A 13,068-nucleotide genomic window follows, 5' to 3' on the forward strand; every position below is an offset into this window, starting at 1 on the left:
GAGTCCGGTGCTCCACTTCTGACCATTGCGATGACTCCAAATCATTGCCCAACAAACAATCCACTGGGAGGTCTGAACTAACAACAACCTTTTTCTGGCCATTTACCCCTCCCCAGGAGAAAGCAACAATCGCCATACTATGACTGGTAGTGACGTTGCTGGCATTGGTCACCAGGAAATCTGTACCTGGCATGATCTGTCCAGGGTCCACAAAGTTAGGCGTCACCATGGTGACACTGGCACAAGTGTCCCTATAGGCCTGAGCCATTCTTCCATTGATCAAGGGCGTCTGTCGGTATTTGCCCAAAGTATTAGGACTGACATCAGGGGATGTGTCCACATCCCACGTACAGACAAGGACAGCCTGAGTGAGTGTGCCAACTAAGTTGTCACACCCCTCAGAACCCAAGGTTAACCCCACTAGTCCCTTGGGAGGCGCACTACTACTGCTGGCTGTACTAGGGGGCACAGGTGCCTTAGGGGCTGCAGTAGCAGGAGTCTGCCCTCCTTTCTTGGTGCACTCACTAAACCAGTGAGTTTTACTTTTACAGTATTGGCACCACCTTTTCGATTGGCCTTCTTGATTCTTCTTTTTCTGGGAAGCCTGACCCCCCCCCTCTTTGGGTTGTTGGGGACCTGTCGAAGACTTCTGGTCATTTTGTTCCCCTTTCGAATCTTTACCCTTCTGGTCTGCTTTCTTCTGACCACCCTGGTTCTGGCCATGGTTTTGCTTAACCCTTGTTCTGACCCATCTTCTTTCCCAATTCTTGGGGAGAGGTCAGATCCGAGTCGACAAGGTGCTGATGCAACAACTGGTTCTGACAATTGTTTAAAATCTGTTCTCGCATGATCAAATTATACAATCCTGTGTAATCAGTAACCTTACTGCCCAGCAACCAGCCCTCCAAAGCCTTAGTGGCACAATCAACGAAATCAGACCAGTCCTGAGACTGAGTTTTCTGGGTATCCCTGAACAGCAACCTGTACTGCTCAGTGGTTAGGCCGAACCCATCAATCAGTGTGTTCTTCAGGATCTGGTAATCGTTAGCGTCCTCAGCTCTAGTAGTGAGGAGCTTATCTCTACCTTTACCTTCAAAGGAGAGCCACAAGATAGCTGCCCACTGACTCTGGGGGACGCACTGTACAGTGCAGTGCAGGCCCGCTCCAAAGCAGTAATCCATTTGTGGATGTCATCCCCTTGCTTAAAGGGGGGCACTATCTTACTCAGGTGTCTAGTGTCTAAACTCCTGTTTTCCCGTGGGGAAATGCTGCCACCAGTGGGGTTTGCCCCACTCAATTCTTGCTCTCTAGCAAAGGCGAGTCTTTCTTTGGCTAGGGCAAGTTCTTCCCTTTCGATCCGCAGATTGACTTCCCGCTCCTTCGCTTCGTACACTCTCCTCTGAGGGGATGTCATCCCTCTTCGAGAAGAGCCTCGAGAGCCATTGGTTCGAACGGATCTATTAGAGCCTCTCGACAGAGACTTATCTCGTCCATTCCCAATGTTAAGCTGGCCTTAGAGGGGCCCCAGGGGTCTCCTAGTACCATTCTCGTGCCGGCTTAAGTTGTCCCTAGTTAGCTGGCTAACCACTACTGGACCTTTGTCTGCCTCGTCCCCAGATGTCTCTGGCTCCTCGTCCTCCTCTTCACCTTCTGCGGAGAGATGGATAAGGTCAGGGTCACTTCGGGTTCCCTCGAGGGGGGGCATGTTCCCTTCTGGATGAGAAGGGTCGGTGTTACCCACCCTCCTAGCATCATAAGTCTCCAAGAGACCAATCAGAAACAGAATGGTAGGGTTTGCACCGTGTTTTAGCTTCCGAGATGTACAGATTTGTCGCATCTCTTGGAAGCTAAGCGCAGCATATCTGGAGGTGACCAGTGGAAGGTCGACTGACACAAGGGGAGACTCAGAGTTTCCTCCTTTGTCTGACATGCTGCTTCTAGTGTGGTGTAAGTGATGCACCTACCTACACTATATGTTTACCTACTGATCCCTTGCTAAGAGTTGTAGCCAAGGTGTGCTAAGCCTTGAGGAGCTACAACAGCTGGTTCAGTAGAACTCAGAGTATTCTAAGCTAAGTTATATGTACCTGGAGTACTTATGCGATCTTTCACAAGATATTCTTAGGATACGCGTGGTAGAACAACAGCAAGCTCAAATCCCAACCGCTGCTCACCAATGTGAGTAGTTGGCCTGATATGCAGTGCTCACTATTCTAGTGATCACTATGCATCAGTCCAAACGACCCTTATGGTGATTGGTTGTAAGTCAACCTTAAACCAGCTATCCTAGTAGCGTGGATACGAGCAGTCTTCGGGCTAAACTCTAGAGGGTGTGTTAAGCCGGCTGTTATACCATCACATACCCCTTGAACACCAAGTGAAAGGACACCACACAAGTGTTATGAAAATAAACAGTGTATTTATTAGAATCACAACAGCCCTGTACTCTTTATGAGGACAGGGTACTAAGCACACAACGAAACTCTTAGGAAAATACTTCAAGTGCACAATCAATACAAGTGCCCGAGGGCACGGAAAGTTTAGTGGTCTCGGGCGGACCCGATAAGGCAAGTCGGAAGCGCTGGGGACTCGGGACCCTTAAATAAGGAGGTTATGCAGGCACCGAAATGCCGAAGTTACCTAGCCCAAGGGCTGCGGCTGCACAAGTCTTTACAGACGTCGGGAGTCCTCGCTGACGAGCCAGGAGCCGGAAGGAAGGAGTTGCTGGCCGGCGACCAGTGGAGCTAGTTCGTAGAGATCCAAGCCTGGATCAGAGATGGATGACACCTGAAAGCAGAGGGGACCAAGTTCGTACTACTAGCCAGTAGTCAGAGGGTACCAGGAGGGCACCGGATGATCGTCACCTCGACTAGGTGAGGGGGCGACGCTAGGCTCTGTAGTCTCACGGACCAGGAGGCGTTGTCGGCGACCAGGATGGAGGTGCGAGCTGTCCCACGAAGGTTGATGCTGTTGGCGTTGCTGGGCCCAGGATTGGGGCAACAAGCCTTGGCAAATTTCAGGGCCACATGGTGGGCCTAAAATGGCGTCTTGAGTGGACCAGGAGGGTCTGGGGTGCTCCTCTCTCAGAAGGGAGCAAAGGCCAGTCTGGAGCAACCAGACCAGCAGCGTTGGTTGTCGGGTGTCGTCAAGAAGGTCACAAGCCAGCGGCTAGTAACCAGACAACGTACTGGGTGGCAAAAGCAGAAGGGCCCCACGCAGATCGTGGAGATGCTGGGAGGCTGCACTTCGATGCTGGAGCGGCTCAGGGTCGGGGCTTCTCGGACCCCAGAGCACTCACCAGAGGATCCCTCGGCGGTTGTGCTGGTTAAGAAATCGTGCAGGTTTTGATGATGGCTGGTCCCTCGAGGTCTCGTCGCACCCACGTATCTCAGCTGAGCTGACGATGTGGGTAGATGTCAGAGGTGCCAGGGAAGCCGGTTCTCGTCGAGCTGGGCAGTCGGATTCCTGAGGAAGGACTTGCAGCAAACAACAGAGTTCTTAGATGGTGCCTGCGGATGCAGGGTGACTACTCCTTAGCCACAAGGGAGAAATCTTGAGAAGAGTCTCGAATGTCCTTTCGTAGAAAGTAGTTCTTGATTCAAAGATGATCTAATTTGGAAGGGTCCCCGCTCCTGCCTTTATCCTAAAGAAAGGGGTGGGTACATGACTAGGTCCTGCCCTAGGGGTGGGACCAGGAAGGGGGGTAGTTACACCCCTCTCCCCTGCCGGACTTTCCCCAGGTCAGGGGCTGGGCGCCCCTGGAACTGGTTCTAGCCGGCAGATGCGTAGTGAGCACCGGGGTGCCACTCCGCAGTCACCTTCTTGTAAAGCCCTGCCTACCCAGGATACACAAAACCCTTTCTGGGATGGTGCGAGCACCGCCCCGGACAGGAAACCCTTTGTCCAAGCTCTCCTCGCTGGAAGGACTCCCAGCAGCAGGAGGTCAGACTCGTGTCTGTGGTGGCAGCGTCCATTTTGTGGAGCTGAGGCTTCAGTTAACTTTAACCGGGGTTCACAGTTACGTACATGTTGTGTCCCTCTAGAAGGGCGGAATGCTAACCTCGTCGCCAGCATTTGTGAGGGGTCAGCATCCCGATTCGTATGACACCTTACTCGACATGTCTTGATAACGCGATACCGAAGTTACTAGTATGGCACGTGTTATCATGGAACAGCCATTGGGTCTTGGTTCCGCAAGCTGCAACCGGGCTCGGCTCGTGCCAGAGCCCAATTCACATGATTCCACGCACTCTGCCTTCAGGATTGTCAAGGCCTGCCATAGGAGTCACTGATAGGAACTCGGGTGTCCATTTTAGGGTTAGATATAGGGATACTATACCTAAAGCAACGGGCGAGTACGCCACGTTGCCCCAGCTGTCGCACAGCCAGTTGTGTCAGATTTAGATGGCCATCCAGGGGTGGCATAATACATGCTTCAGCCCCTGGTAGGCCCTGGGTACACCGATGCCCTGAGTTACAGGGTCTGACAAGGTGGCCCAGTTCCAATTGGGTAATGCACCTAAGGTACACATGTCAATTTAGCGAGAGAACAGCTAGGCTGTGGGTCTGATTGGCAGGCCCACAGCCCGAGAAAGTCGTAAACCAGTGAAACAAAAGCAAAAAGTCCGGGTGATCATAGGATTGCAGACCCTACTCTCCTACACCTTGGGCCTCCTAGTGAGCTGGCTCCAGGTCCTGATGGGCGTCTGGGATTCCATGGGCGCATGGTCCAAAGCATAAAAGGACTACCCGCCCAGGCGATCAGGCGCCTGGCCCTCGGACCTCCGGCCTCCTGCCTATGAGGGTCCGTACATCAAAGAGCTGGACGACTGGACCTAGTCGGCAGTTGTATCTTGGACAAGAAAGCCCTGCTGATCTGATCGCGGCTGACTTCGAGGAGAACCGACTCTGACCCACCGAGCCCTGCTGACGACGTCGCGGCTCATCCTAGAACCTACGGAACTGAACCATCGGGGCCCTGCTGACGCTGTCGCGGCTCCCTCTAAAAGCACAAGACCTGAACATCGGAGCCCTGCTGACGCTGTCGCGGCCCCATCTACTTCCGAGTACGACGGAGTACTCCTGCCCAAGCCCTGCTGACGTCGTCCCGGCTTGACGAACTCTCTGGTCCGGCTGGACCATCGACGCTACCTTCACGAACAGCTTAAACCCGAAGTTAGTAGGACAGCACGTCCCATCGCCAGCCCCGTAACCCCCAGTTTGAGGATTGAGAACTGTGCGCCGGGTACGTGGCGTGCCAGCTGGCCCTCTAAGACTGTCCCGCTTCCCCGTTCCCCCGTTACGAGACTTTCGCGATCCCTCGATCGCTGTGTATTGCTCTTTAATTAATCTTGATAAAGTCTTTCTTGATAAAGAATCACGGTGTGGTGTCTGCTCATAAGTGTGGTGTGTTGACAGTGTGTACGATCAGTCCTCCCCGGTGGGGACTCCCCCCCTCGATAAGACTCGGCAGTAATTGTGGGAGAGGAGGTCCCGGGTGGTTAGGATAGTCATCTTGAACCCCTGGGGTCACCGCCTTCCAACATTTATCTCAAGGAATATTTGGAAGAATGTACTAAAATGGGATTCATAAGGCCCTCTCAATCTCATGTTTCCTCCCCTCTTTTCTTTCGGCCAAAAAAGGATGGGACCCTCCGCACGTGTATTGACTATAGAGCCTTGAACCAAGTCACCGTGAAAAACCGGTATCCATTACCTCTCATCACCCAGCTTTTGGATCAAGTAAAGGGAGCCAAAATTTACACCAAACTTGACCTACGTGGAGCTTACCATTTGGTGAGGGTTGCCAAGGGTGATGAATGGAAAACTGCCTTCCGGACCAAGTATGGATTATTCAAATATCAAGTAATGCCATATGGGTTGAGCAATGCCCCAGCAGCTTTCCAAAACTTCGTAAACGACGTCCTACGAGAGTTTCTGGATCGAGTGGCCGTAGTATATATTGATGATATATTGATTTTTTCCAACAATATGGAGGATCACGTGAGGCACGTGCGAGCCATTCTTCAAAAGCTTTTGGATAACCATTTGTATGTGAAGCTGGAAAAGTGTTCATTCCATGCAGAGAAGGTGGAGTTCTTGGGATTCATGTTGTCCGCAGCTGGAGTCGAGATGGACGATTCAAAGGTTCGAACAGTTCAGGAACGGTCATCGCCGAGGAATGTGAAGGAAATCCAGAGTTTTATTGGCTTTGCCAATTTTTACCGGAGGTTCATTCCTAATTTCTCATCTAAGGTCACTTCCATCACCCATCTGCTAAGGAAGGGGCAGAAATTTGAATGGACTGCGATGGCGGAACAAGCCTTTCAAGACTTGAAGACTGCATTCATTAGCGCTCCCATTTTGATGCACCCAGACCCAGAACAAGCATTTTTTGTAGAGACAGATGCGTCAGACTTTGCGACTGGAGGAATATTATCGCAGAGGAACAAAACCACGGGGCAACTACATCCGGTCGCCTACAGATCTAGAAAGCTGTCTGACACTGAGCGGAATTATTCCATCGCAGACAAGGAGTTGTTGGCAGTCAAAGAGGCATTCCAAGACTGGCGTCATTATCTATTGGGGGCCAAGCACACCGTCACGGTATTTACAGACCATCGTAATCTTCAATTTCTTAAGTCTGCAAAAACTCTTTCACCACGCCAATTGAGATGGTCCCTGTACTTCTTAGAGTTCGACTTTGTAATCACCTACAAACCTGGTGTAAAGAATGGGAAGGCCGATGCCCTTTCACGAATGAACCCTAGTGCTGAAGAAAGAACACCAGTAGAGGAACCAATAGTTCCGTTGAAGCAAATCATTGGAGCCATGCATCTGAAAGAATTGCGACCAAAAGATCCAGCAGGCTTGCTCCGAGGATGATCTCCGCAAATGGGTAGAGTCAGATGTAAAAAGAACTCTCGTCAATGGACTTCCTTATCATGAAGGCAAATTATATCTTCCCACTAGGAAACTTCAAGAAGAGGCCATGAAAGGTTGCCACGACGATCGGCTGGCTGGTCATAAAGGAGTAAAGAAGACAGAGGAATTGGTCAGGCGGCACTTTTGGTGGCCAGGCTTGGCAGCTCAAGTAAGACAATATGTTTCGACCTGTGAAATTTGCATAAAGGGAAAACTAAGTCGACAGGCCCCACAGGGTCTACTGCAGCCTTTACCAAATGCACCATACCTATGGCACACAGTGACACTAGATCTGATAGTAGATCTGCCCTCTAGTCAAGGTTACACAGTGATTTTGGTTGTGGTGGACTCGTTTACCAAGATGGGACACTTCATTCCCTTTAAGGCAGTACCCACAGCTTTTCAATTAGTGCAGACATTTAACCAACACATAATTCGGGCACACGGAGTTCCTCAGATAATTATATCAGACAGAGGTTCGCAGTTCATGTCTAGATTTTGGAAGGCCTTTATGCATAATTTAGGCATTGATACACGTTATTCAACCAGTTATCATCCTGAAACAGATGGTCAGACTGAGAGGTTGAACCAAGATTTGGAGCAATATTTGCGCCTCTATCTGTTGGAACAGGATGTTGAATGGTCTGAATTATTGTGGACCGCAGAATTCGCATATAATAATGCAATCCATGACTCCACAGGGTTTACTCCATTTTATCTGAATTCAGGCAGACATCCGACAATCACTCTAGGGAAACAGAATGGAGATATTCCAGCCATTAATAGTGTGATAAAAGAGCTAAAGGACTCTTACAAAAGAGCGTTGAGGAATTTAAAAAAGGCAAAACAATCCTATAAGAAACAGGCAGATAAAAAGAGAAGACAGGGTCCCAAGTTTGAAGTAGGTGAACAGGTATGGCTATCCACGAAACATTTAAGATTAAAGGGTAATCGGAAGTTTCAGCCTAGATTCATAGGACCATTCAAAATCGTAAAAATCATAAATCCAGTAGTGGTTAAGCTACAACTACCCAAGCTATTGAAAATCCATCCCACCTTCCACGTTTCCCTACTAAAGAGAAATCCAGACCGTGCCAGATTAAAAAACACACCACCATCCATCATGGTTGAGTCCAGTGAAGAATATGAGGTCAGCAGGATCTTAGATTAAAAAATCACTAAGAATAAACTATTTTATTTAGTAGAATGGAAGGGTTACGGTCCAGAGGAGCGGTCCTGGGAACCATCTGTCAATGTGCATGCCCCACAATTAGTTGAAGCTTTTCATAAGACTTTCCCCAAAAAACCCACTTTGGGGGGATCTTCCTTGAAGGGGGGTACTGTCAAGACTCCAGGCACGATAGCTAGCGTTAGGGCCGTCCAAGCGACGACTCAGCGGCCTATTAAGAAAGCCTCTAAGTATCCGCATTGGAGGAGACAGCACAGAGTGACTACCTTATTCATGCAGCACTGCTTTCAGAACCTTGGAGAGCGTGTACTTCAACATGGCGGCAGAGGAAGCCCACAAACTATGCAGAGTGACAGTTCTAGTCTTCTTGGACTCGCGAGCAGCTGTGGTAATGAAGCGCACGTTCGGTCAGGGAACTGCGTACTTCAACTGACTTCTTCACCGGAGACACAGCGCGGCTCTCGAGTGAAGACCTTTTCCTGAAAATTCCTGTCAGCGCTTCTTGATTCTTGGCTGAGCAACATTCGCATGCGCTACGTGGGATACTGGCAAGTGACTTTTGTGAGAGACTATGTTGAATTCAGCAACATTTCGTGCCTCTTCATTTGAGTTCGAGTTTGTGACTCGAAAGATATAGAGTAAGGTTAGTTAGCTCATTAGAGAACAGCGTAGCATTTAGGGTTAGAATTTAGCTTACCAATAGTGAGGTTTAGGTTCATTCATAGGTTACAGTACTCAAGACTTCCAGTAGAAAATATAACAAGGGACTTTAATAAAACCCAGGTAATTCCCTTAAAATTATCCAAAGGTTTATCAAATAAAATATAGAAAGGAACAGTGCACTAATTGTGTTATATGTGCAGGAGCTGTGACAAACATACAACAGCTACCTACAAGAGAGAAGCATAGTCCAGGTTTCCTTGGGGTAAGAGACTTCGTGTAATTAAAACTGTCAATACATATAATATGCTTTAGTGAGCTTGTGAATGCATTAAGTTGTTCTTTCCGGGGTTGGCGTATCCGCAAGTTAGAAGTCAATACCGGAGAAGCACAACCCACCAACCTGCGACTGTTTTCTCTCTTTCTCTTCCACTTCCCCTTTCCCTGCTGTTTTAGGGGTTACCACTAGTTTTCTACTGGTGGCTCCTGAGGTGGTGGGGCATTGGGACCAATGTCGACTCCAGTGGATTCCAGAGCCTTCTGACAGCGTACATGTAAAAGGGACTGACGTGTCTGGGCCAAGGAATGTTTTTTAAGAACGCATCATTGTGAAAGAGAGGGAAAAGAGCTGTGTAAGCCCAGTGTGCGAAAGAACATTGTACTGAAAATTGTGCCTACCACCGAGCCATATGTCCTAGGGCTTAAAAGTATTTATGATTGTTTTTTATTGACAAGGTTCTGGCAAGACCTCTTTCGGGCACACCACAATGGCTCCCACTGAGGTCAGTGCCTTATGCCCTGTGGCTATGACGGTGAGTCTCCTCAGGACATGATCCAGTTTTTAATGTTTTGTACTTTTTATCTTTTCCTAGAAAGTTATTTATTATCCCCATTCTTTAAAAAATGGGCTTCAGGAGGGTATTTTTTTTACAACTTCTCTCTAGTGATACTGTTTTGTACACTCTTAACTTTTTACGGGCCACCGTCAGACTCAGGGCAAGCTGTGATTCATTTCTGTATTGTAAATTATGTATTTTCATCCTGTGTTTAGATTACCCGGAATTTACCATATTTGTCAATTTGTAACCTGAATGATGGTACATTGATGTTTGTATGACTTTTATGGTTTTATTTTTGAAGCCGAATAAAGTTTATTGGTGATGATGAGTGAACATTTTCACTTAGGCCTTCCGAATTACATTACAAAAGTACATTAATTCACTTTAATTGCGAACACCTTATGAAGTCCTACACGTTAAATGCAATTAGTCGTTTCTACGTGCAACTTTAATATGGTGCACGTTTAAATCATATGTGTTACATCACATATAAGCAATTTCTTTAGGCAAATGACATAAAAAACTATGGATTTAAACATTATAACATGAATGCTATGTTGTCTCTTTTACATGGCAACACACTTTTCCTACCATTTACACTTTCACTTGTTGTTACTGAACACTTCTAAAGATCAAATGTTAACACAACAAAGAAATATATGCGGGTGCGAACCATCCATGATTATTATGCACCCCTATATCAGACTCTGCAAACACCTTTCCCCTCCTGAGGCGGAAGCCGGGAGGTCTCCTGCTTTTCTTTCAATTTTAAACTAATTTTCGTGATTTTACTCGTTTTTTCACCTGTGCTTGCTAATTGTATTTTCTAGCCTGCAGCAGTGTGTAGAGACCCCCCAGCGCTCAGCAGCGCTTAAAAACTCTTTTTTCCCCCCTCCCTGCAGCTCCGGTCCCACCCTCGGCTGAGTGTTGATGCCGAGGGCTGGGCGCCGGTTTTGGCGGCCATCTTGGTTTGGGCTGGGTTGGGGAGGCCATAGACAAGGACTATAAAAGGCACCTGAGACTTGGAAAGCGGTAATATCAGACTCTGCACACACCTTTCCCCTCCTGAGGCGGAAGCCGGGAGGTCTCCTGCTTTTCTTTCAATTTTAAACTAATTTTCGTGATTTTACTCGTTTTTTCACCTGTGCTTGCTAATTGTATTTTCTAGCCTGCAGCAGTGTGTAGAGACCCCCCAGCGCTCAGCAGCGCTTAAAAACTCTTTTTTCCCCCCTCCCTGCAGCTCCGGTCCCACCCTCGGCTGAGTGTTGATGCCGAGGGCTGGGCGCCGGTTTTGGCGGCCATCTTGGTTTGGGCTGGGTTGGGGAGGCCATAGACAAGGACTATAAAAGGCACCTGAGACTTGGAAAGCGGTAATATCAGACTCTGCACACACCTTTCCCCTCCTGAGGCGGAAGCCGGGAGGTCTCCTGCTTTTCTTTCAATTTTAAACTAATTTTCGTGATTTTACTCGTTTTTTCACCTGTACTTGCTAATTGTATTTTCTAGCCTGCAGCAGTGTGTAGAGACCCCCCAGCGCTCAGCAGCGCTTAAAAACTCTTTTTTCCCCCCTCCCTGCAGCTCCGGTCCCACCCTCGGCTGAGTGTTGATGCCGAGGGCTGGGCGCCGGTTTTGGCGGCCATCTTGGTTTGGGCTGGGTTGGGGAGGCCATAGACAAGGACTATAAAAACAGGCACTTACGGCTCCACGCAGCGGACGCGACCAGCGGATGCGCCGGACCTGCGCCGGAGTCGTGCCAGAGTCCTGCCCGTCTGCGCCCGTCAGCGTCCCGGAAGCGTCTGGCGTGGCTGGTACCTCTGGCCACTATGCTCTCCTACTCAGCTCAGGAGCTATACTCTTTGCGTAACTGGAATGCGTCGTGCTACACGGTTTTTCCTGGCCGATATAGGGGTAAACATACGTGCCCTGCTTGCCATTGGCACCCTGTTCGCTCCCTCCCTTCCCCTATCCCTGCTAAGGAGTGTAGCATAAAACACCTTTGTTTACTCCTCAATACGAGGTCGTTGCACCGACACACTCAAGAGATTTTTGATCTCCTCTCAACGACCAGTCCTACCTGTCTGATGCTTACTGAAACATGGCTGAATGATTCCTCCCACCCGGACATTGTGGCAGCCATCCCCACGGACTATACCATCCATCGACAGGACAGAGACAAGGGTAGGGGAGGAGGAGTTGCCTTGGTTGTTAAAAAATCTTTTCCGTGCACGGTCACGCATACTCACACCATCGCAGGGGCGGACTCTTTAGCCTTTACCATCTCCCTATCGCCGCAACAAGCGCTGAAGGGTCTGATTGTTTACAGACCTCCGGGCCCAGTGGGATCCTTTCTTGATGATCTCCAGCAGGCCATGTCGATCCTTGTCCTTAGATCGGAGCTGTGCCTACTGGCGGGAGATTTTAATTTCCATATGGACGACCATAATGACCAGGACGCCATCAAATTGCTGGATATTGCATCCACTTTAGGCCTTTCCCCCTATCTTTCTGGTCCGACCCACAACAAAGGCCACACACTCGATCAGGTGTTTTCCACCACACCTATCATGGCTGTAACTCTTCTGCCAGTCGTCTGGTCTGATCATTATCTTGCCCACTTTGAAATACCTTCTACTGTGACCTCTCCGGCCAGTGTCATGAGGCAGCAGGGCAGCAGCTATAGGGCATTCCACCGGGTGACCCCAGACATGCTAACGCATGCTCTGGCAGATCACCCTGTTTCCTGTACTGGCGACCTGGAGAAAGATCTGGAGAGCCTACAATCCTGGCTTCTTGCCAGACTAAATGAGCTCGCTCCCTCACAGCCACCCAGATCTGCTGCCCGGCGGGTCTCTGCCCCCTGGTTTACGGAGGATTTAGCCCACGCTCGTAGGCAATGTAAAGCTGCTGCTGAGTATGAGCCTGAAGCCAAAACAACGCTATAAAATCATGATGAAGTCCTACCACGATCTTATCTTACAGGGCAAGAAATGTTACTTCGCTAAAAGGATTGAAGACGCAGCTAACTCCTGTAAGGAGATTTTTTCAATTGTACGTGAATTCACCAGCCCCCGGACAACCTCTACTCAGGGTGCCCCGGTGGAGACCTGGGCTAACACTATTGCCAATTTCTTCACCACCAAAATCAGGCTAATTCAGGATTCTTTCCCGTCGAGAGCGTTAGATGATTTATCTACGATGCCGACGGAGACAGCCTTCCTGTCTCCTCCTGGCCCAGCTTTGCTAGACTTTCCTCCCCTTCCGGTTGCCGCATCCTTAGCCTTGATGAGGAACCTTAAATCAGGCTCACCGTTAGATCCGTGTCCAGCAAAATTCTTAGCGAAAATGGCTGATGTCATTAATCCCATAGCTAATCCTATCCTCAATTTATCCCTGAGTCAGGGTTTTCTGCCCCAGGCCTGGAAGCAAGCCATGGTCATCCCCCTGATCAAGAAGCCC

Source organism: Lissotriton vulgaris, chromosome 2_1 (genome assembly GCF_964263255.1).
Source record: "Lissotriton vulgaris chromosome 2_1, aLisVul1.2, whole genome shotgun sequence".
Classification (NCBI taxonomy): domain Eukaryota; kingdom Metazoa; phylum Chordata; class Amphibia; order Caudata; family Salamandridae; genus Lissotriton; species Lissotriton vulgaris.